Raw genomic sequence first — 21432 nt, 5'->3', positions numbered from 1 at the left:
CAGTCTTTGCTCTGGGGCAATAAGTATGGGCAAGAAGGAGCTCTCCCCTAATATACCAGGCAGGAGCAATGGTGGGAATTACCCCCCAACCCTTCCCAGCTCACTTTCTGCATATGCTTTGGGATGGTCATGAGTGCTCTCTTTCTGTCTCTCCTGTTTCCCCCTCCTCTGTCATCAGTCAAGTTTCTATTTTGGGGCTGTCTATTCAATTCTCTAAGTTTATTCTAGGGTCATATTGTATTTATTCTAGTATCACATTGTATTTATTATTTGAAAATAAATCTTTGTTCTCTGGCAAGAAAAGTGCCCTGATTTCTTTTAGTTTTTCAGGAATAATCTTGGGTTGACTCCTCAAGTCCTAGGAAAAAATTTTGTGGGGATTTGATTGGGATTGCATGGAACCTCTAGGTCATTTTATGGTGAATTGACATTTTCTTGTCTATATACATGAAAAACTTCTTCATTTATTTTGGTATTCTTTAGTATCTTTTAATAATATTCTATGATTTTCTCAATAAAGAACTTACACATTTTTTCATTCTTATATACCATATATATTTTTGTTGCTCTTGTAAATACCCTCTCTTCTAAATTTCACTTTATTTTTGTGCTGGTGTCTAGGAGTATGTTATTGTTTAGTTGTTAAGTCATGTCTGACTCTTTGAACCCCATAGACTGTAGTCCACCAGGCTCCTCTGTCCACGGGATTTCCCAGGCAAGAATACTAGAGTGGGTTGCCAGTTCCTTCTCCAGGGGATCTTGCTGACCCAGGGATCAAGACTGTGTCTCCTGAATTGGCAGGTGGATTCTTTACCACTTAGCCACCAGGGAAGCCCATCTAAGACTCTACTTAACTTTCTTATATCTATTTTTAGCCACCTTTCGAAGCCCTTTCATGAATTAAAATAATCTCTTTGTGCATACTTTGGGTCTTTCTGCATTGACAAGGAGAGTAACTTGCTAGTTCATGGCACATTTTAATAGGAATTAGGGAAAGATAGCTTTTTTGGAAAGACACAGACCCATGGAGGTTTGGTTTGTCAAGTGGACTTCAGGTGTGTGTGTGGTGGACCCAGCCCTGTGTAGGGTATACTGCTGGGTAGACACAGCAGAGACCAACTGTAGCCTCCACTCACCGCATTGGCTGCGTGCTATTGGGGAAGCCCTATGGAAAATCATACCAACTGTGAATAATGACAGTTTTGTTTCTGTTCTTACACATTTTCTTTCTTTCTACACGAGCTAAGATTTGTAACACAATAATGAATAGAAGTTGGTGGGAGCTGGCATTTTAATTTTGTTTCTGATCTCACAGGAAATGCTTTCAACATGTCATCATTACGTACGTTGTTTGTGTATATTTTTTCTTGATAGATGCCCTCTAATCAGTTTAAGGAAGGTCTCTGTTTTCCTAGTTTTCTAAAAAGTTTTGTTACGAATGGTTGTTGAATTTTATGGAATTATTTTTCTTTTTCTATTGAGATGATCATAAGATTTTTCTTCTTTAACCTATTAATGTAGTGAGTTTCATTAATTTATTTTCTAATGTTTAGCCAGCCATGTATTTTTAACCTAAACCCAACTTGGCCATTATTTACTATTCTTTATATATATATATATAGCTGGATACTATTTTTAATATTTTATTATATTTTTGTCTATTGTCTGTACATGAGGTTGTCCTATATATTTCCTTTCTTGTGTATTTTAGTTTCAGTATCAAAATTATGTCAGTCTTACAAAATAAATTGAAGCATATTTTCTTTTAATTTTTCATATTCTATTTTTTAGCTGAAGTTATGTTTGATTTACAATGTTGTGCCTATCTCCTGTTTTCTGTTATTCTTATTCTCTGGAAAAACTTGACAAAGGAAGAGTTATCTTTCCTTTGAATGATGGAAACTGCCCTGTAAACTTCTCTGTGCCTGGTGGTTTTCATAAGGGAAGAGTTTAAACTATTGGTTAATTTATTCAGTAGTTATAGATCTATTTCTTCCTCAGTCAACTTTGGCAAATTGTATTTTCCTAGGAATTTGTCTAGTTTATGATTTCAGTAATATTGCAGAATACTTGTCTATATAATATTATCCATCATAGTCTCTTATTTCTGCTGCGTTTGTAGTAATAAACTTGCTTTTATTGTGAATATTGATATTTGTATCTCCTTTCTTTTTTCATTTTTAATTGAAGGATAATTTCTTTACAGTGGTGTGTTGGTTTCTGCCATACATATTATTTCCTTTTTTCTGATCTTACCAGTAGTTCGTCTATTTTATTTGTTTTCAAAAACTAATTTTAACTCTACTGATCATTTCATTTATGCTTATGTTTTGTTTTGTGTTTTTGTTGTGTTTTGCTTAATGTTTGCTTCTACCTTAACTATTTTTCTTTTTTTTAACTTAAAATTTTTTCTTTAGTTTATTTTTGGTCATGCTGGGTCTTGGTTGCTGTGCATGGACTTTCTCTAGTTGCAGTGACTGAGGACTACTCTCTAGTTGCAATGCACAGGCTTCTCATTCGAGTGACTTTTCTTGTGGAGCATGGAGTTTAGGGCACACAGGCTTCAATAGTTGCCATGCTTGGAGTAAGTAGTTATGGCTTGTGAGCTTACTATTTGTGGCCCACAGGCTTAGTTGCCCCACAGCTTGTGAGATCTTCCCAGTATGGGGATTGAACCCATGTTCCCTGCATGGCAGATGGATCCTTAACCAGTGGGCCACCAAGGAATTCCTTAACTATTTTTCTTTTGCTACTTTCTTTGAAATTATTCTTTTCTTTTTCAAAACTTCTTATGTTGTTAGAGTTAGAATTATTCTAATTTTCATATTTTCTAATTTAACACTGCAACCTTTGCTCTTAATTCTGCTTATCAGCATACCATTTGATTTTTATATACATGTTTTCATAATCATTCATGTTTGTTTTCTAATTTCTGTTTTAATTTCTTCTTGACCTATGATTTGTGTGTTTAAAGTATCCAAATATATGGGGATCTTTATATTGGGGTACAGATTATAGTCTAAAGGATATCAGTCATTGGAAATTTGCTGAGACTTGCTTTAAGATCCAGTCATTACTCATTAGAAAAAAATAGTGAATCACAAATCCTCAAAAAGAATGTGTATTCCTGATGAGTTGAATGCAGTGTTCTATTCATAAAGATTAACTCTAACTTTTAATTATGCCATTCATATCTTCTTTATCTTTACTGATTTTTTTTTGACTGAGCTGTCAATCGATGACAGAATTACGTTGGAATCTCTGTCTGTGATTCTTGATTTGTTCATTTCTCCTTCAAATTTTATCAGTTTTTACTTTGTATATCTGTATTACTGTTTTTCAGTACATCCTCATTATTATATTTTCTTCATTTTTGTTTTTTCTCCAAATATATTTAGGTGCTAATCTGACATTTCCCCACAAGTCCCCCTTTTTTTTTTTTTAATTATTATTATTATTTTTTTTTTATTAGTTGGAGGCTAATTACTTCACAACATTTCAGTGGGTTTTGTCATACATTGATATGAATCCGCCATAGATTTACACGTATTCCCCAACCTGATCCCCCCTCCCACCTCCCTCTCCACCCGATTCCTCTGGGTCTTCCCAGTGCACCAGGCCCGAGCACTTGTCTCATGCATCCCACCTGGGCTGGGGATCTGTTTCACCATAGACAGTATACATGCTGTTCTTTTGAAATATCCCACCCTCACATTCTCCCACAGAGTTCAGAAGTCTGTTCTGTATTTCTGTGTCTCTTTTTCTGTTTTGCATATAGGGTGATCGTTACCATCTTTCTAAATTCCATATATATGTGTTAGTATGCTGTAATGTTCTTTATCTTTCTGGCTTACTTCACTCTGTATAATGGGCTCCAGTCTCATCCATCTCATTAGGACTGATTCAAATGAATTCTTTTTAACGGCTGAGTAATATTCCATGGTGTATATGTACCACAGCTTCCTTATCCATTCATCTGCTGATGGGCATCTAGGTTGCTTCCATGTCCTGGCTATTATAAACAGTGCTGCGATGAACATTGGGGTGCACGTGTCTCTTTCAGATCTGGTTTCCTCAGTGTGTATGCCCAGAAGTGGGATTGCTGGGTCATATGGCAGTTCTATTTCCAGTTTTTTAAGAAATCTCCACACTGTTCTCCATAGCGGCTGTACTAGTTTGCATTCCCACCAACAGTGTAAGAGGGTTCCCTTTTCTCCACAGCCTCTCCAGCATTTATTGCTTGTAGACTTTTGGATAGCAGCCATCCTGACTGGCGTGTAATGGTACCTCATTGTGGTTTTGATTTGCATTTCTCTGATAATGAGTGATGTTGAGCATCTTTTCATGTGTTTGTTAGCCATCTGTATGTCTTCTTTGGAGAAATGTCTGTTTAGTTCTTTGGCCCATTTTTTGATTGGGTCATTTATTTTTCTGGAATTGAGCTGCAGGAGTTGCTTGTATATTTTTGAGATTAATCCTTTGTCTGTTTCTTCATTTGCTATTATTTTCTCCCAATCTGAGGGCTGTCTTTTCACCTTACTTATAGTTTCCTTTGTAGTGCAAAAGCTTTTAAGTTTCATTAGGTCCCATTTGTTTATTTTTGCTTTTATTTCCAATATTCTGGGAGGTGGGTCATAGAGGATCCTGCTGTGATTTATGTCAGAGAGTGTTTTGCCTATATTCTCCTCTAGGAGTTTTATAGTTTCTGGTCTTACATTTAGATCTTTAATCCATTTTGAGTTTATTTTTGTGTATGGTGTTAGAAAGTGTTCTAGTTTCATTCTTTTATAAGTGGTTGACCAGTTTTCCCAGCACCACTTGTTGAAGAGGTTGTCTTTTTTCCATTGTATATCCTTGCCTCCTTTGTCAAAGATAAGGTGTCCATAGGTTCGTGGATTTATCTCTGGGCTTTCTATTCTGTTCCATTGATCTGTATTTCTGTCTTTGTGCCAGTACCATACTGTCTTGATGACTGTGGCTTTGTAGTAGAGCCTGAAGTCAGGCAGGTTGATTCCTCCAGTTCCATTCTTCTTTCTCAAGATCACTTTGGCTATTTGAGGTTTTTTGTATTTCCATACAAATTGTGAAATTCTTTGTTCTAGTTCTGTGAAGAATACCATTGGTAGCTTGATAGGGATTGCATTGAATCTATAGATTGCTTTGGTTAGAATCGCCATTTTGACAATATTGATTCTTCCAATCCATGAACACGGTATGTTTCTCCATCTGTTTGTGTCCTCTTTGATTTCTTTCATCAGTGTTTTATAGTTTTCTATGTATAGGTCTTTTGTTTCTTTAGGTAGATATACTCCTAAGTATTTTATTCTTTTTGTTGCAATGGTGAATGGTATTGTTTCCTTAATTTCTCTTTCTGTTTTTTCATTGTTAGTATATAGGAATGCAAGGGATTTCTGTGTGTTAATTTTATATCCTGCAACTTTACTATATTCATTGATTAGCTCTAGTAATTTTCTGGAAGAGTCTTTAGGGTTTTCTATGTAGAGGATCATGTCATCTGCAAACAGTGAGAGTTTCACTTCTTCTTTTCCTATCTGGATTCCTTTTACTTCTTTTTCTGCTCTGATTGCTGTGGACAAAACTTCCAACACTATGTTGAATAGTAGTGGTGAGAGTGGGCACCCTTGTCTTGTTCCTGATTTCAGGGGAAATGCTTTCAATTTTTCACCATTGAGGGTGATGCTTGCTGTGGGTTTGTCATATATAGCTTTTATTATGTTGAGGTATGTTCCTTCTATTCCTGCTTTCTGGAGAGTTTTAATCATAAATGAGTGTTGAATTTTGTCAAAGGCTTTCTCTGCATCTATTGAGATAATCATATGGTTTTTATCTTTCAATTTGTTAATGTGGTATATTACATTGATTGATTTGCAGATATTAAAGAATCCTTGCATTCCTGGGATAAAGCCCACTTGGTCATGGTGTATGATTTTTTTAATATGTTGTTGGATTCTGTTTGCTAGAATTTTGTTAAGGATTTTTGCATCTATGTTCATCAGTGATATTGGCCTGTAGTTTTCTTTTTTTGTGACATCTTTGTCTGGTTTTGGAATTAGGGTGATGGTGGCCTCATAGAATGAGTTTGGAAGCTTACCTTCATCTGCAATTTTCTGGAAGAGTTTGAACAAGTCCCCTTTTTATGCTCTTCTTTATCCAAGTGTAACATACACTTCTTAAGTAGTGATTTCAATCTTCTTGATTGGCTAAACTGTTTATTTTTATGCAGTGAAACTTCATTTCTGTAATACATATTGTCTTAAAGTTTGTTTTGTATCATACGACTATATTAGCACCAGAATTCTTTAGTAAATACTTATATGGCATATCACTTGTAGGCTTTAACTTCAAGCCGTTTTGGGTGTTTTTGTTTTAGGGATATTTCTTATAGCCAGCCATAGCACATTTTCTTTCCTTTTCTCTCCCCCTCTCTCCTCCTCTTTTGCTTTCTCTTTCTTTTTCTCTGTCTCTGCCTATAATGCATGCTTTATAATCTTTGCTTACAAGTGGCTAGTTTAGTTTATCTCTCCTTACTCTGATACCCCCTCCACACTTTTGTCTTCTTTTGAATTTTTTCCCGTCTACATATTTGAATTAGAGATACCAAGGGAACATTTCATGCAAAGGTGGATACAATAAAGGACAGAAATGGTATGGACCTAACAGAAGCAAAATATATTAAGAAGGGGTGGCAAGAATACACAGAAGAACTATACAAAAGAGATCTTCATGTCCCAGATAACCATGATGGTGTGATCACCCACCTAGAGCCAGATATCCTGGAATGCGAAGTCAAGTGGGCCTTAGGAAGCATCACTATGAACAAAGCTAGAGGAGGTGATGGAATTCCAGTTGAGCTATTTCAAATCCTAAAAGATGATGCTGTTTAAGTGCTGCACTCAATATGTCAGCAAATTTGGAAAACTCAGTAGTGGCCACGGTACTGGAAAAGGTCAGTTTTCATTCCAATCCCAAGGAAAGGCAATACCAAAGAATGCTCAAACTACCGCACAATTGTACTCATCTCACAGCTAGCAAAGTAATGCTCAAAATTCTCCAAGCCAGGGTTCAACAGTATGTGAACCATGAACTTCCACATGTTCAAACTGGTTTTAGAAAAGGCAGAGGAACCAGAGATCAAATTGCAAACATCTGTTGGATCATTGAAAAAGCAAGAGAGTTCCAGAAAAACATTCACTTCTGTTTTATTGATTATAACAAAGCCTTTGACTGTGTGGATCACAACAAACTGGAAAATTCTTCAAGAGATGGGTATACCAGACCACCTTACCTGCTTCTTGAGAAATCTGTATGCAGGTCAAGAAACAGTTAGAATTGGACATGGAACAACAGACTGGTTCCAAAGCGGGAAAGGTGTACATCAAGGCTGTATATTGTCATCCTGCTTATTTAACTTATATGCAGAGTACATCATGTGAAATGCCAGGCTGGATGAAGCACAAGCTGCTTTCAAGATTCCAGGAAAAATATCAATAACTTCACATATGCAGATGACACCACCCTTATGGCAGAAAGTGAAGAAGAACTAAAGAGTCTCTTGATGAAAGTGAAAGAGTACAGTGAAAAAGCTGGCTTAAAACTCAGCATTCAGAGAACTAAGATCATGGCATCTGGCCCCATCACTTCATGGCAACTAGATGGGAAAAAATGGAAACAGTGAGAGACTTTATTTTTTTGGGCTCCAAAATCACTGCAGATGGTGACTGTGGCCATGAAATTAAAAGACACTTGCTTCTTGGAAGAAAAGCTATGACCAACTTAGATAGCGTATTAAAAAACAGAGATACTACTTTGCCAACAGAGGTCTGTCTAGTCAAAGCTATGGTTTTTCCACTAGTCATGTATGAATATGAGAGTTGGACCGTAAAGAAAGTTGAGTGCCGAAGAATTGATGCTTTTGAACTGTGGTGTAGAGAAGACTCTTGAGAGTCCCTTGGCCTGCAAGGAGATCCAACCAGTCCATCCTAAAGGAAATCAGTCCTGAATATTCATTGGAAGGATGGATACTGAGGCTGAAAATGTAATACTTTGGCCACCTGATGTGAAGAACTGACTCCTTGGAAAAGACCTTGGTGCTGGGAAAGATTGAAGGCAGGAGGAGAAAGGGATGACAGAGGATGAGATGGTTGGATGTCATCACTGACTCAATGGACATAAGTTTGAGCAAGCTTCGGGAGTTGGTGATGGACAGGGAAGCCTGGCATGCTGCAGTCCATGGGGTCACAAAGGGTCGGACGTGATTGAGTGGCTGAACTGAACTGAACATATTTGAATGGTAATGTCTGTTTCTACCTCTGTGTATATTCTTTCAGTTGGTTACCCTAAATATTATAGCATTAATAATAACCTAATAATGCTAAAGTTAATTTACCTTTCTATTTTCCTCCTTCCAAATAAAAGAATATTAGGATGCTTTAGTTTACTTTAGTCATCCCCTTCTGAATTTACATATAAAGTTGAGATTTATCTTTCTTTCCTTATCCCACAAATGAAGTATTATGATTGTTTCTTACAGTCAGTGTTTGGATTTACTCACATAGTGAAAGTAAGTTTGCTCATCATCCTTTCTTATATTTCAAACCCTCCTTTTGGCATTACATTCTTTCTGCCTGAAGTCAATCTTTTAGAATTTCCTTTGGTGTGAGATTCTTACTGGCTTGAAAATGTATCTATTTCCTTCTTATTCTTGAAAGAGTTTTCCTGAGGATAGAATTTTAGGATAATTATTTCCAGTAATCAGAAATTTTTCCACTCTCTACTGATTTTTATCATTGTTATCAAATGCTCACCTGTAAGTCTAATTTCTCTTTCTCTGTCTCTTTTTTTAACCTTTGGATGCTTTCAAAGCTTCTCTGTTTTGTGTTCTTCAGTCTTATGAATTATCTAGGGTGTGTAGACCTTTTGCATTCTTCCTGCTTGGGATTCATTGGGATTCCTGGATTTGAAAGTTGTTTTGTCTTTCAAAAATTCCGAGACATTTTTTAGCCACTATTTTTTTGGATATCACTGTTTCCCTTCTATTCTATCTCCTTTTAGAAACTTGATTAAATACTTGTGAGTCTATTTTACTTTCTATTCCTTAGCTCTAATTCTCTCATATTTTGTCTCTTTCTCTCTCTGGGCTACATTTTAGATTATTTCCTACCTTTTATTTGTCCTACCTTTTAATACACCAATCCAATTTTAAGCTGTGATTAATCTGTCCAGTGAGTTTTTCATTTTAATTATTGTATTTTTAATTTATATAAGTTCTATCTGGTTCTTTCCAAAATCTGCTTGGTCGTATTTTATAGCCTCTGTTCCTTGAAAATGTTTCCAAGACTCTTTTTTATTTCTTGAAGCTAAATTCTCTAATTGAGTTTTTTCTCCTCATAGATAATGTGAATTCAGGCTACAAACCCTTTTCATACTGTGGTCATTAATTCTCAGAAAAGATTTTACTTCTTTTAACACAGCATCAAAGTTGTGACAGACAACTTTTCTTACATCGTCTGTATAGGAGATTTATTTCTCATTCACCCTTGAATTGGGGTTTGGCCTTCTGGACCACTATTTTATTGTTTCAGTAACCTCCTAGGCTTTGTCCCTTGTCTGCTCTTCCCCATACATGCATGGAACAGAAGCTTGGGGAATACAACATTTAGCCGATGTTCTCAGGGCAAAAACTCCCTTCAACCCTTGCTTGTTATTTCTGTTTCCTGCTTTTGCTTTCCTTTTGGTTTCTCCAGATTTCTTACATTTTTGCCAGTTAAATGACATATTTTAAAAACATGAAAACATCTTTATCAGTCCCTTAAAATTCTTCTTATGAAGAAGTATTTTAGAATATATGTTGTACCATATTGCTGTACATAGAATTCTTATGTGAACTTTCTGTATAAGAAGTATAATCAGTTATTAACAATAATCACATGCTAAAAGATAGTGGCATATATAGATTTTCTTAAAGAGAGGATACAATCATTATCTTAACTCAACTTACTAGATATGTACCATAGCAAATTATTGGATCTCTGGATCTTCATCTCCATGTCTTCAAAATGAGGTTAATAGTAGTACTAATTATTCTGATGCTTTTTTGAGAAATAAATTAATTTACTTTTAAAAAGAACCTAGAAGTGTACTTGACATACAGTTAAGTGCCCAATACCATATTTCATTAAATTTAAGATGCAACAGATTGTAAGATGCCCTGTCATTTTGTATAAAAGCAAACATGTTTTCTTTTTAAAGTAATTACTTAATTAATTAACTTTTGGCTGCCTCAGATCTTTGTTGCTGCTTGCAGGCTTTCTCTAATTGTAGCAAGCAGGAGGCAGGCTTAGTTGAAGTGGGCAGGCTTCTTTTGTTGTGGAGCAGGGACTCTAGGCACGTGGATTTCAGTAATTGCAGAGTTCAGGCTCAGTAGTTGCAGCTTGGAGGCCCTAGAATTCGTGGGCTCTGTAGATGTAGCACATGGGCTGCATTGCCCTGTGGCATGTGGGATCCTCCCGGACCAGGGATTGAACCTGTGTCCCTTGTATTGGCAGGTGGATTCCCAACCTCTGGACCACCAGGGAAATCTAAGAAAACATGTTTTTAATTAAACTGTGACACAATACAAAGATGCCATTGACTGAAATTGCATCCCAGTTTCATATGTTAAAATACAAAATAATACATCTTAGAACCATCTGACAATACTAAATTTTGGCTATTATGAATGGATACATGTGAGCAAAGACGACAGTGAGTGAGAAATGGACCTTTAGTCTCAGAATTGGTAGGACCCAGGTATTTATATATTTGTAGGTATTTATTTCATTCTACCATTACCTCATCTACTTCTGGACTCTGGCTGTTCTGTGCATGAATTAGAATCAATGTCCAGAAGGCTAATTGTCAATAGACAAACACAATATCCCACCATCTTCTCCAAGACTGAAGAGGAAGGGGAAAAAACATTTACTGAGAGACCTCTGTACCTTATGAGGTACCTTATAAGGTACTTATGAGTACCTTAAATATCACATTTACTTTCATTCTCACAATTAGGTTAAGATTAATTGGCATAACAAACAGTCCCCCAAATATTAGTGGCTTAGCACATTTTGTTTAATTCTTGCTTGTACACAGACTGATGTGAGTGGGGTGGCTCTACTTCAAACTGGATCCAGAACTCACCCTATTCCATCTTTTGGCTTGGCCATACTGTGGCTTTCTAGTTGCTCTGTTATCACTCAGGAGGCCGAAATGGGAAGAGAGAGGGACCACGAAGAAAGAAGAAAGCATATGTTTTATTATAATATAATTTAAAAAATTTCAGGACTTCAGAGTTTGATTTATTCCTAGGTAACGTGTTGGAGGGAGAATTTACTGTAAGTTAGGGTGGTTAGAAAAGGCCTCCCGAATGAAGTAGGATTAAAGCTGCATCCTGAAATATTGATATTACCTGGAGATAGATAACGAGTGTTGAGATTTCCATCTGGATGTGCTGGAGTGGCGTGACCAATGCACAGAATTATGGAAGAGCAAGATATTTTTGGAGAACCATGCAACCCTTTCTTGGAAAATAACCAACATTTATTAAGCTCCTATGCTGTGCTAGACACTGTTCAGATGCTACTATGATACATGGCTTCCTAAACATCATTGAGCCTCCATAAGACAGCATTCTGGGAATGGGCTCTTTTTCATGTTTGATTCATTCTGTGGCTGGATTAATTCAAATAATCATATTTGGAACATGTGGTCCAAGTACCTGACAATGTACTCCCACATAAAGGATCTTTATCTGAAGATGTTATGATAACGATCATAGGATTTGTTGAGAGTCGTGTGTTGAACTCTCACTCTGGGTTATCTCTTTACATTCAGTGGCCCTGGAATGGGTTCTCCTTCTGTGTCTTTGGTTCCTTTTTGTTAGTGAGCTGCTGAGAATCCTTTGCCACTGTTGCTGAGTCAAGGTTCTGGTTCAGTCTGGACTCTTCTTTGAATGCCCCACACTATTTAAGTCACACAGGGTGTGAGCTGGGATGTTAACTGTTTCTTCATGGCCGATGTTACTGATTATGGAAAATGTCTTAATGTTGTTATTTGAACTTATTCAAAGCATGGTCTTTGTATATGAGATCTTTGTCAAATCTCCAGGGAAGGCTTTTCTTCTTCCCAATATATACAGTATATTCTGCTTTTTAATCCCTTTCAGTTTGAAGCAGCTCTTTGGGCCTGAGTTCTGGGTGGGAAATGGATCTGTCATTGGGTACAATGATAGATATCATGAGACTTCTTTTGTGACACCATTAACTTAGCTCCCTGGGTCAAAGTAGCTTATGGTATTGTTATTTCACTTGCTCTTATAAGTATCATGCAGGATACATGATCTTATGTGATTCTTATAACAATCCTGAGAATAGATTAAATTCCCATTTTACAGATGAAGAGGCTAAAGGTCAGAGAGGCCTAGTAAGAGACAAAATTGGGGTTGGAATCCCAATCCTGAACTTTTGGATTTCCATAAACTGGTCATGCTACTTTCCAGATGTTATTGAGCATCCTCCAGTTTGGAGGATTTAAGAAGGAAATAAAATATGGGGAGGCTGGACTAGCATGGTTGTTGATGTAGTACTATTGTCTACTCATGGCTTTAGAAGTAAGAGAAAATGGTATTTGTGAAACTACAAAAGATTGTAGTCTCTCTTCTGTCCTCTTTCCCAAGGGTATATAGACCCCCCTCAATGTGGGCCCTCATCATGACTCAGAGAGGGAAATAGCTTGCCCAGTGTGACCTCTGAGTGTGATTTATGAAACAGGATATATCCAAATTTTCACCACATTGGAGCTATTCAATTTTCTCTAATGGCCTTTATCTGAGAGTTATGTCTATTCGTGGCAGCCACAACCAGTAAGTCATTAGCTTAAAGTATACTGATTGTTAATTTTAGCATCCTGGGACCTGGGCCCAGTGAGAAAGGACTCTCACTTTTGCGAATCAAAGCTGAAGAACGTTCGAGCAGTTGGCTAACATTTATATCAGAAGTTAGAAAGTAAGAAGAGATAATTAAAAAGTTAAAGAGTAAGAAGCAGTTGACTAGCTTGACATAGTTCAGGAGATGGCAGAATGGCTTCCATTTGTTGGTCTCCCTACTGCTGGGTACTGTCCTCATCAGAAGAGAAAAATGGAACCAATCTTTATATCAAGCACCCTTGGGTGCCAGGTACTTCACATATGTGATCTCATCAATCTGAACAGCAGTGTTATGAGGAAGGGACCACCCCTTGCATTTTATCTTTACAATATACAAACCCCAATTTATAGACAAGGGCACATAGTACCCGAGGTCACACAGCTAATAACTGACGGAACTGGGATTTGAACCTGGACAGTCTACATTCTTAACCAACAGAATTCTGCATGGTGGTGGCCCAAAGGCCCAGCCAAGCCTCCCTTGAGGACTGCATCCACTTAAGGTCTTGGAGGTCTGGTGCATCATTTTCTTACTTATGATGCTTAGAAAATCACCAGCTCAGGGACAGCTCCCAGATGCCAGTAACTGCAGTTTCCTCGTGTGGTTCAGGGCTTTGGGCTCCTCTCATGGGCAGCTGGAGTTTGGGGCCCCAGAGCTGGAAGGAACCTACCCTGAGTCACAGGATGGGACGCCATGGCTTTCCTGGCTCCAGGAGCCCGTGTCCCCCTGCAGGATTGCTTCACACCCTCCTACAGGGGAGGCTGCTGAGGTTTGGCTCTGACAAGTTGAGCCATTTGGGGGATGAGTGGTCGTGTTAATCAGGAATTGGGGCACTTGGCCTCAGCCAGGGAAGTTAGACTCTGGGCTTGTTTTCCTCCAACTCTGGGGGACTCATGGGCACTTCTGAGTCAACTTGCCTGTCCCATTCCAAGGCTGAACCAAATAAGACCAGGAATCCCTGGAACCTGCCTGTCCACTGTCCATTCCTCTGTGCTTTGTAATCACAGCAAGGGAGAGAAGCAGCTGTAACTATCCCTGTTTTACAGATGGAGAACTGAGGTGCCATCGATTTCCTGGGGTGAATTACTCTGAGCCTGGATGGGGCTTTCTGGGCTGTCACTAGGAAGAGCCTTCTTTGGATTTCCCAGGGGAGTTTGTGGGCGTGCAAAGACCTGGGTGCTGGCCCCAGGAATAGCTCAGTTTACTGTGTGACATCAGGCAGATTTCTTCCCCTCTCTGGGTCTCTCCATCTGTTCATGCCGACCTCTTTGTGCTTCAGTTTCTTCATCTGAAGATGGGGGACAGTAATAGTAATTTACTTCATAGAGTTATTTTGAGGATTAACTGCAAAGCATTTAGAAGAGTGCCTGATACACAGCACCTAATAAGTGTTTCTCCCTCTACTCCTCATTTTCTTATCATCATCTTTATTATAAGGGGATCTTCTCTTATGCTTTCCATTGGTTCTTATACTCTATGAAGTAAACTCCTCCAAGAAGCCTGCCTAGATTTTGACTGACCCTGGGGTTTATGGGGTCCCCTTGGGAGCTTGTGTCTCTTAAATGAACTTTTGTTGCTAGTCTTAACTCTTGTAAAGTTCACGGACATACTTGTGCATAAGTACATCCATGAATTTGGATGTCCTATTGCTTTCCAGGCTTATGGGATTCCTGTTACTTTCCAGGTTAGGGCTAGAAAGTGTCAATAGACATATCCAGTTAATCAGGTGGAAGCTTGGGACCTAGTCTGTGTCTTGCTGAAACTGTTCTGGCCCCAGAATTGACGAGCAGGGCTGAAGTCTGGGTGGACCCCGTCTACGTGATGCACAGGCCACCTGGGTTGTCCAGCCAGGCTTTCCAGGGCCTGAGGGGACAAGGCCAGCCAAGTGAGCCCTGAGGTCTGTTCTGCCTACTTGCTGGGCTCTGTCGCCTGACAGCTGTGAGGGGCCTTCAGAGCCTCCTCCAGGGAGCCAGCACTCTCTATATTTCATGAGACTTGGTCCATTCAGCAGGGCTGGTGGCAGTTTGCTTGAGTTCTTACATCTCCCCTGGGAATAAGGGTTTTTACAGTATCTGATTGCTGCAGGAGGCTGGCCACCGCAGCGAGCAATGCACAAGGATCTCTGATACTTCTGCCACCTGTGGGAGACAAGTCACAGAGGCCCGCAGTGAGGAGGGGGACCCATTGTCCCTACTTCACAAGGCTCATTGAATGCCTCCTTTCCACTGCGGGTCTCTACTTCTCCAGCCCTGAGGCGTTCGGGGTTCTGCTCGGAGCTGGTGTTTGTCTCTTAAACAAACTCCTGCTGCTGGTCTCGCTCCCTGAGGCCCATCCACTCCGTTGGTCACAACGGGAGTGGAAATTCTACTCTGATTATTTTACTCTCCTGCTCATACACCTTCAGCGGCGCCTGCCATCTACAGGATAGAATCCAAAGCATCAGCTCCTTTTGTATGCAGGGCTATAGAGGCACCTTCCCTCCCTCACACCTCTGCCCACCGCCTCCCCTCCCCACAACAGGAGAGACCTGGGTCTCTAATACCTGCTCCATTTTCTCATCTCCTTGCCAAGGCTCTCCTGGCACTGAATGTCCTGTCCCATCTTCACCTGGCAAGATCCCACTCTGCATTTAAGACTCAGGTCAGATGTCTCCTCCTCTAAGAAGTCTGGCCTGTTCTCCAGCTGAAAGTGACCACTCCTTTTTCTGTATTTTCTTACCACTGGGCTAGCTTACTCCAGACTCCACCACCAGCCCAGAGGTCCCCAGCCTTTCTAGAAACACTTGTAGTTCCCTAACTTTACCATGCTCAGGATTCTGTACCTTTCACATGCCCTTCCCTCTGCCTGCACACTCTTCCTTTCTGCCCCTTCTCCTTTCCTTATTCCCACATTCTTCTCTCAGCTTTGGGGTCATGTCCTGAGAAACTTCCCATGACCCTGTACCCCCACCTTCCATTCTTACCTACTACTGCTTGGAGGTCCTCTGGACTTCCTTTAGCATCCCCTTGTGTGTGTGTGATTAGTTGCTCAGTCATATCTGACTCTCTGCGACCCTTTGGGCTGTAGCCTGCCAGGCTCCTCTGTCCATGGGATTTCTCAGGCAAGAATCCTGAAGTGGGTTGTCATTTCCTCCTCCAGGGGATCTTCCCAACCCAGGTATTGAACCTGCGTCTCCTGTGTCTTCTGCATTGCAGGTGGATTCTTTACCCACTGAGCCACCAGGGAAGCTCTGGTTATTGTAGTTTTTGTGCAGTTTGGGGATTGTCTATTCGTCCATCTGTCTGTCTATCTGGAGAACCTGCTGAGCATAGAGCTGGTGGGAGGGAGGAAGGGTACCACCAGGCAGCAAGGACTGCAAGAACTGGAGGGGCGGGTGGCTCTTTCTCGTGGATTTAGGAGGCAGAGCCCTTTCTGTGCGGCGTGTATGGTTGCAAAAGGCCCTCCTGACTGTCTCACTGAATTCTGATAACCATGTGGTGAAAATAGGTACCTTCATCTCTGGTTCCCCAGTGAGGAAGCTGAAGTTTCTTCAATAAGAACTCACCTAGTCAATCAGCATGTGTTCATTGATCTATGTACCAGGCAGTGTATCAAGAGGGAGATGGTGTGGTGAGCAGTGGCGAGGAGATACAGTAGTCAGCGGGGCAGACCTAGTCCCCACCTCTGGTAGGATCCTCAAGGAAGAAAGACGTTAGCGTTAATTTCACAGTTAATTGTTTGATTACAATTGTGATAAATTCCATGGAGGAGAAATAACGAGGGGAGAGGGGGTGGTAGCTGGGTCAGTGCCTCTCCTACCCACCGCCATGCCTGGCTCCTATTCCTCTCTCTTGGTGCTGCTGCTGAAGCTTAACTGCTTCCCACAGTATTTACTGTCCTGCTCCTGTTGACAGCCTTAATGGATTCCTCAGATTAAACAGTCCCAGCCCTGCCTTGAGCTGTACTTGGATTGGCCCATTAAACAACAACCCCCACCCCCACCCCTGCCTTGCTCCTGGTTCTAATTGAATAATTTACTGTAAATAGCCTCCATTTCCTCCAGAGCCTAAGCTGGCTCCTTAGCCAAATGGAGGTGAGCAAGGGCTGCCTCTAATGGGATGCAGGAGCAGAAATGAGCTGTCCAAATGAGCTGCAATGTTGTAGCAGGCGTTGAATTAAATCAGAGACACTTAAGGCTTCAAGTCATTCTTGTAAAGAACCCCTCTGGTGGGGAGACAGCGCCAAGAGCCCTGCAGAACCCAGGCTGCAAGCTTCAGGGTAGGATTTCCCATGAATTAGGAAGGCCCTTGGGCAGAGAGTGGAAGTAATGGAGTTTGCTGTTTCCTGCTCACCCCTACGTGTGTCCTTTTCCCATCTCTCATGAGCAAGATAGCATCTCTCCCTGAGATATATTGGGTTGGCCAAAAAGTGTGTTCAGATTTTTCCATTATACCTTATGGAAAAACCCAAATGAACTTATTGGCCATCCCAGTATTTCTCAGCTCTTTCTTCTATGAGGAAGAGTGCTCCTACTCTTAGGCTAGCGTGTGCCTAGCACAAGATATATTATTTTGAATTATATTATCTATCAGAGAATTTTATGAGTGATCTCTTTTAACCCTCATGAGGCTTCTGGGAGGCAGGTATGATTGAGGAAATAGCATTCATGCAGATTGATGCTTTTCCAAAGGTCACATATTTATCAGACACAGAATCAGGATTTGAATCCAGATCTATTAGACTCCAAACTTTAAATTTGGTCTGCAATACCAGTGAAGACAGATGGCGTATGGCCAAGTGGTTACTTTGAATCCATTCTTGGTTTCCTGACATGCTCAGCAGCTTTGGAGGGGTTCTGTTCTAACTCTCTGCTCAATAGGATGAGTCCAGCTTAGGGCAGTGGATGGGGAAGGCCACCCAGAAGTCTGTGGAGACCTCCCCAAGGGCTGCGTGATTGAAACGGGTCTCTCTACAAATCTGGTGACACTTTAGACTTTAGCTGGGACTGTCATTTCCCATCCCCTGATCTCTTTGGGACCCGTGTGCATGCACTAAGTCACTTCAGTTGTCTGACTCTTTGTGACCCTATGGACTGTAGCCTGCAGGCTCCTCTGTCCTGGGGATTCTCCAGGCAAGAATACTGAAGTAGGTTGCCATGCCCTCGTCCAGGAGGTCTTCCTGACCCAGGGATTGAACCTGCATCTCTTATATCTCCTGCATCGACAGGCAGGTTCTTTACCTCTAGTGCCACCTGGGAAGCCCTTGGGACCCACAGCTTTGCCTAATGACTCACTAAAGGAGCCAACCAATGAGGAATGGGAGATATGCTCCCCCGACTCCCATTGGTGACCCACTTCCTCCTACCATTTGGTGCAGTGTTTGGGAGCTTCCTTCTTCCAAGGACTCTTCTGTTCTCCGACTGCGTCACTGACGTCCAATACTTAATGAAGCTGGAGGTCTCACAGGTTGGGAGGTAGGAGAAGTGGGAGGTGCTGGTGAGAGGAAGAGGGCTCTGCTGTGTGTGAAGGGTGAGGGCTGAGTGTGGCCCCCAGGGAATGGAGTCAGACTTCCTGTTAGCAAACGCTGGCTTGCGTCACCTTTGTTGCTCTCATCATCTTCACCTGCTGCAGCACCTCACCTCCTGTCTGATCATAAGACACAGAGACCGGTCCTCTGTCACCTACTAGCTGTGTGATCCGGGGCGGTGCACATGCTTCCACTGAATTTCAGAGGTCTTATCATCACAGAGGGATGCCGATAGTATTAAAGGTGCTAATGCTATATGAAGCATTTAGGTGCCTGGCACATAGTACACACTCAAAAGGATATAAGCTATTATTACTATTCTTTGCACTTTGTAAACATCAACTAGGTTAATTCTTGATAGTCTCCATTTCATCTTCCAGATCTTCCCAGGTGGTTCTAGTGGTAAAGAGCCTGCCTGCCAGTGCAGGAGATGTCAGAGACGTGAGTTTGATCCCTGGATTGGGAAGCTCTCCTGGAGGAGAGCAGGGCAACCCACTCCAATATTCTTGCCTGGAGATTCCCATGGACAGAGGAGCCTGGCCTTCTATAATCCTAGGGTCACAAAGAATCTGATACAACTAAAATGACTTAGCATGCATGTATCTTCTAGATATACCCTTACCTGTTCCCCGTCCCCAGTGATTATGAGCTGTGGCTTCTCTGAGAGCTTATCTGACTCACTATCTCAGCTTCAACATGTAGATGCCCAGCTTCTCACTGAGCAAGATGGTGCTTCAGACATCCAGGAGTTTGTCCCACTGACGAAAAGAGGCATGGATAATATAGTCTATGCAGAGGGCAGTGATACATGTCCTGCCTAGATGTCCCTAAGCAGGCTCTCCAGCCTCTGGGAACATGCACAGTCATGTGAACCAAGGTTTCGTTAGCAGGCAGCCTCCACTGGCCTAACTCCTGAAAGGCTGTGGATGAAATGGGGCAATGAGGATATCTCAACTGGGTCTTTCAACAAAATCAAGATACATTAGGTTTATTGCATCCCCTTCAGCTGAGAGCCCAGTGGTTCCTAATGAAAAGGAAGAAATTGTCTGAGCATAATTTGTTCCATCTGGGCTCTAGCTGGCTTCTGCCTAAAGGGCTCACAGATCAGTGATTAGGAATCTGTTCTAGAATTTTGTGGTCACCAAGTGTTTCTGGAATCTCTTGGAAAGTCAGAACATTCTCCTGCCTTCAGGGACCCTTTCTCAGGGTCCCTCAGATACAGCTTGATCAGATCTAGAAGGGTTCTCTAATGTTCAAGGGTGTGCTCACAGAATCCTAACTCGTTCATGCTTTCAAGGGCCTTGGAGCTTCGTGTGTCCTTAAATTTCCCTTACTGTCACCTGCCTTAAGCTGATTTCCTCTTTAACTTTTACTCTGGCCCCTTTCTTCTCCATGATGAAGATGGAGCTAAAATAAGATCTGCTTGCTCACTGTGCTCTGATCACGTCAAAGCATTCACTCTGAGACTCTGGTATTTCCCTTTTTGCTTCTTTCATCAGAGATATCGAAAAGGGAACAAATACCTCATTTTGTTGTTTCTAGCTTTTTTTCTTTTGTGCCTTTCTTTTCAGGTTGCTGACTCACTGGGTTCCAAAAATATACCTTCTCAATAATGAAAATAATGAAAGTAATAACAATCGTGATGCTCCTGATGATAAAGAGCCCTCGTGGAGCACTGTTATTGTGCTGGATGCTTTAGATGCTGTATTTAATAGCATCTCCCCTGGCTAAGCTGACCACAGGGCTGAACACACTGCAGACTCTCAGGACATAACAATAACTATTTATTTAGCTCTCAACCTGGCCTGACACTTCTGCATTCCTTACCTTATGTCATTGTTATAATAGCCCTGTAAAACAGATACTATTATTCTCTGTTGCAGATGAAGAATTAGGGCTCAACATAAATATATTAAAAATTCATTCCACTTATTATTTCTATGGACATATTGAGTGTTTGCTAAGTGTCCAGCCCTTAGAACCAAGTGGTTCCTGCCCTTCAGGGTCTCACAGTCTAGTGGGGCCCACAGGGCAGGGAGTAGGCAATGGCAGTGAATCTCTGGAATTATCTAAAGTCCTCATTTGTTCTGGGCTCCTGCCTCCCTATATTTTCAGATTCACTCTTTGTCTTTTGTTCCAAGCATCACAAGGGGGCTTCCCAGGTGGGACCGTGGTAAAAAATCTGCCTGCCAATGCAGGATGCTGGAGATGTGGGTTTGATCCCTGGGTTGGGAAGATCCCCTGGAGTAGGAATTGGCAACCCACTCCAGTATTCTTGCCTGGAAAATTCCATGGACAGAGGAACCTGGTGAGCTATAGTCCATAGGGTTGCAAAGAGTTGGACATGACTGAGCACGCATCACAAGGGGTACTTTATGTCCAGCCACATCACTATTAATTAAAGTCCTCCTGCATTCTTCTCTCATAAGGGTCACTTGTAACCATAACAGTTTAATCTTTCTGGACCTGAGTTGGTGCCCTCCTCAGCTGTATCCCCCCACAAGTTCATACCTGTGTTTTCCCTGAGGGTCTTGATCTGTTGTCCTCAAGCTCAGAACATGATAGGTGACAGTCACCCTCTCTTGACTATTGCTTTACTCAGATGAAGGGGACAGAATCTTTATTTTCACCAAGGAGGGCTTCTTCATTGGCTTGAAGAAGGAGATGACAGAGAGAGGAATGGGAAAGGACTGGCAAGGCAGGAGACAAACAGGTGGGCAGCTGATTTTATGGAGGTAGAAGGACACTCTTTGACTTGGTCTAACCTGTGAGGCACAGGCAAGCCAAGTGGGTGCTCAGTGCTGGGACTGGAGGCCCCGGAAGCTGGATCGCTTTTATTTTTTAGACTATTTACCAAACCAAAATCCTCACTGAGACAAGAACTTTTCTATTGTACATTCTGGGAAGCCCAGAGGTAGGCCAGACCCAGCACGGGTTGATCCAG

At 41.2% G+C, this 21432-nt stretch overlaps 1 protein-coding gene across 3 annotated transcripts in view; it reads left to right on the top strand.

Moving 5' to 3' along the window:
- Positions 1 to 21432, top strand: part of INSC (INSC spindle orientation adaptor protein) — a 132887-nt gene that overhangs the window by 15862 nt on the left and 95593 nt on the right. The gene's annotated exons all lie outside the window — the stretch shown is intronic.

This window comes from Cervus elaphus, chromosome 1 (assembly GCF_910594005.1).
Source record: "Cervus elaphus chromosome 1, mCerEla1.1, whole genome shotgun sequence".
NCBI classification, from domain to species: Eukaryota; Metazoa; Chordata; class Mammalia; order Artiodactyla; family Cervidae; genus Cervus; species Cervus elaphus.
This window is presented reverse-complemented; position numbering and strand designations above follow the sequence as displayed.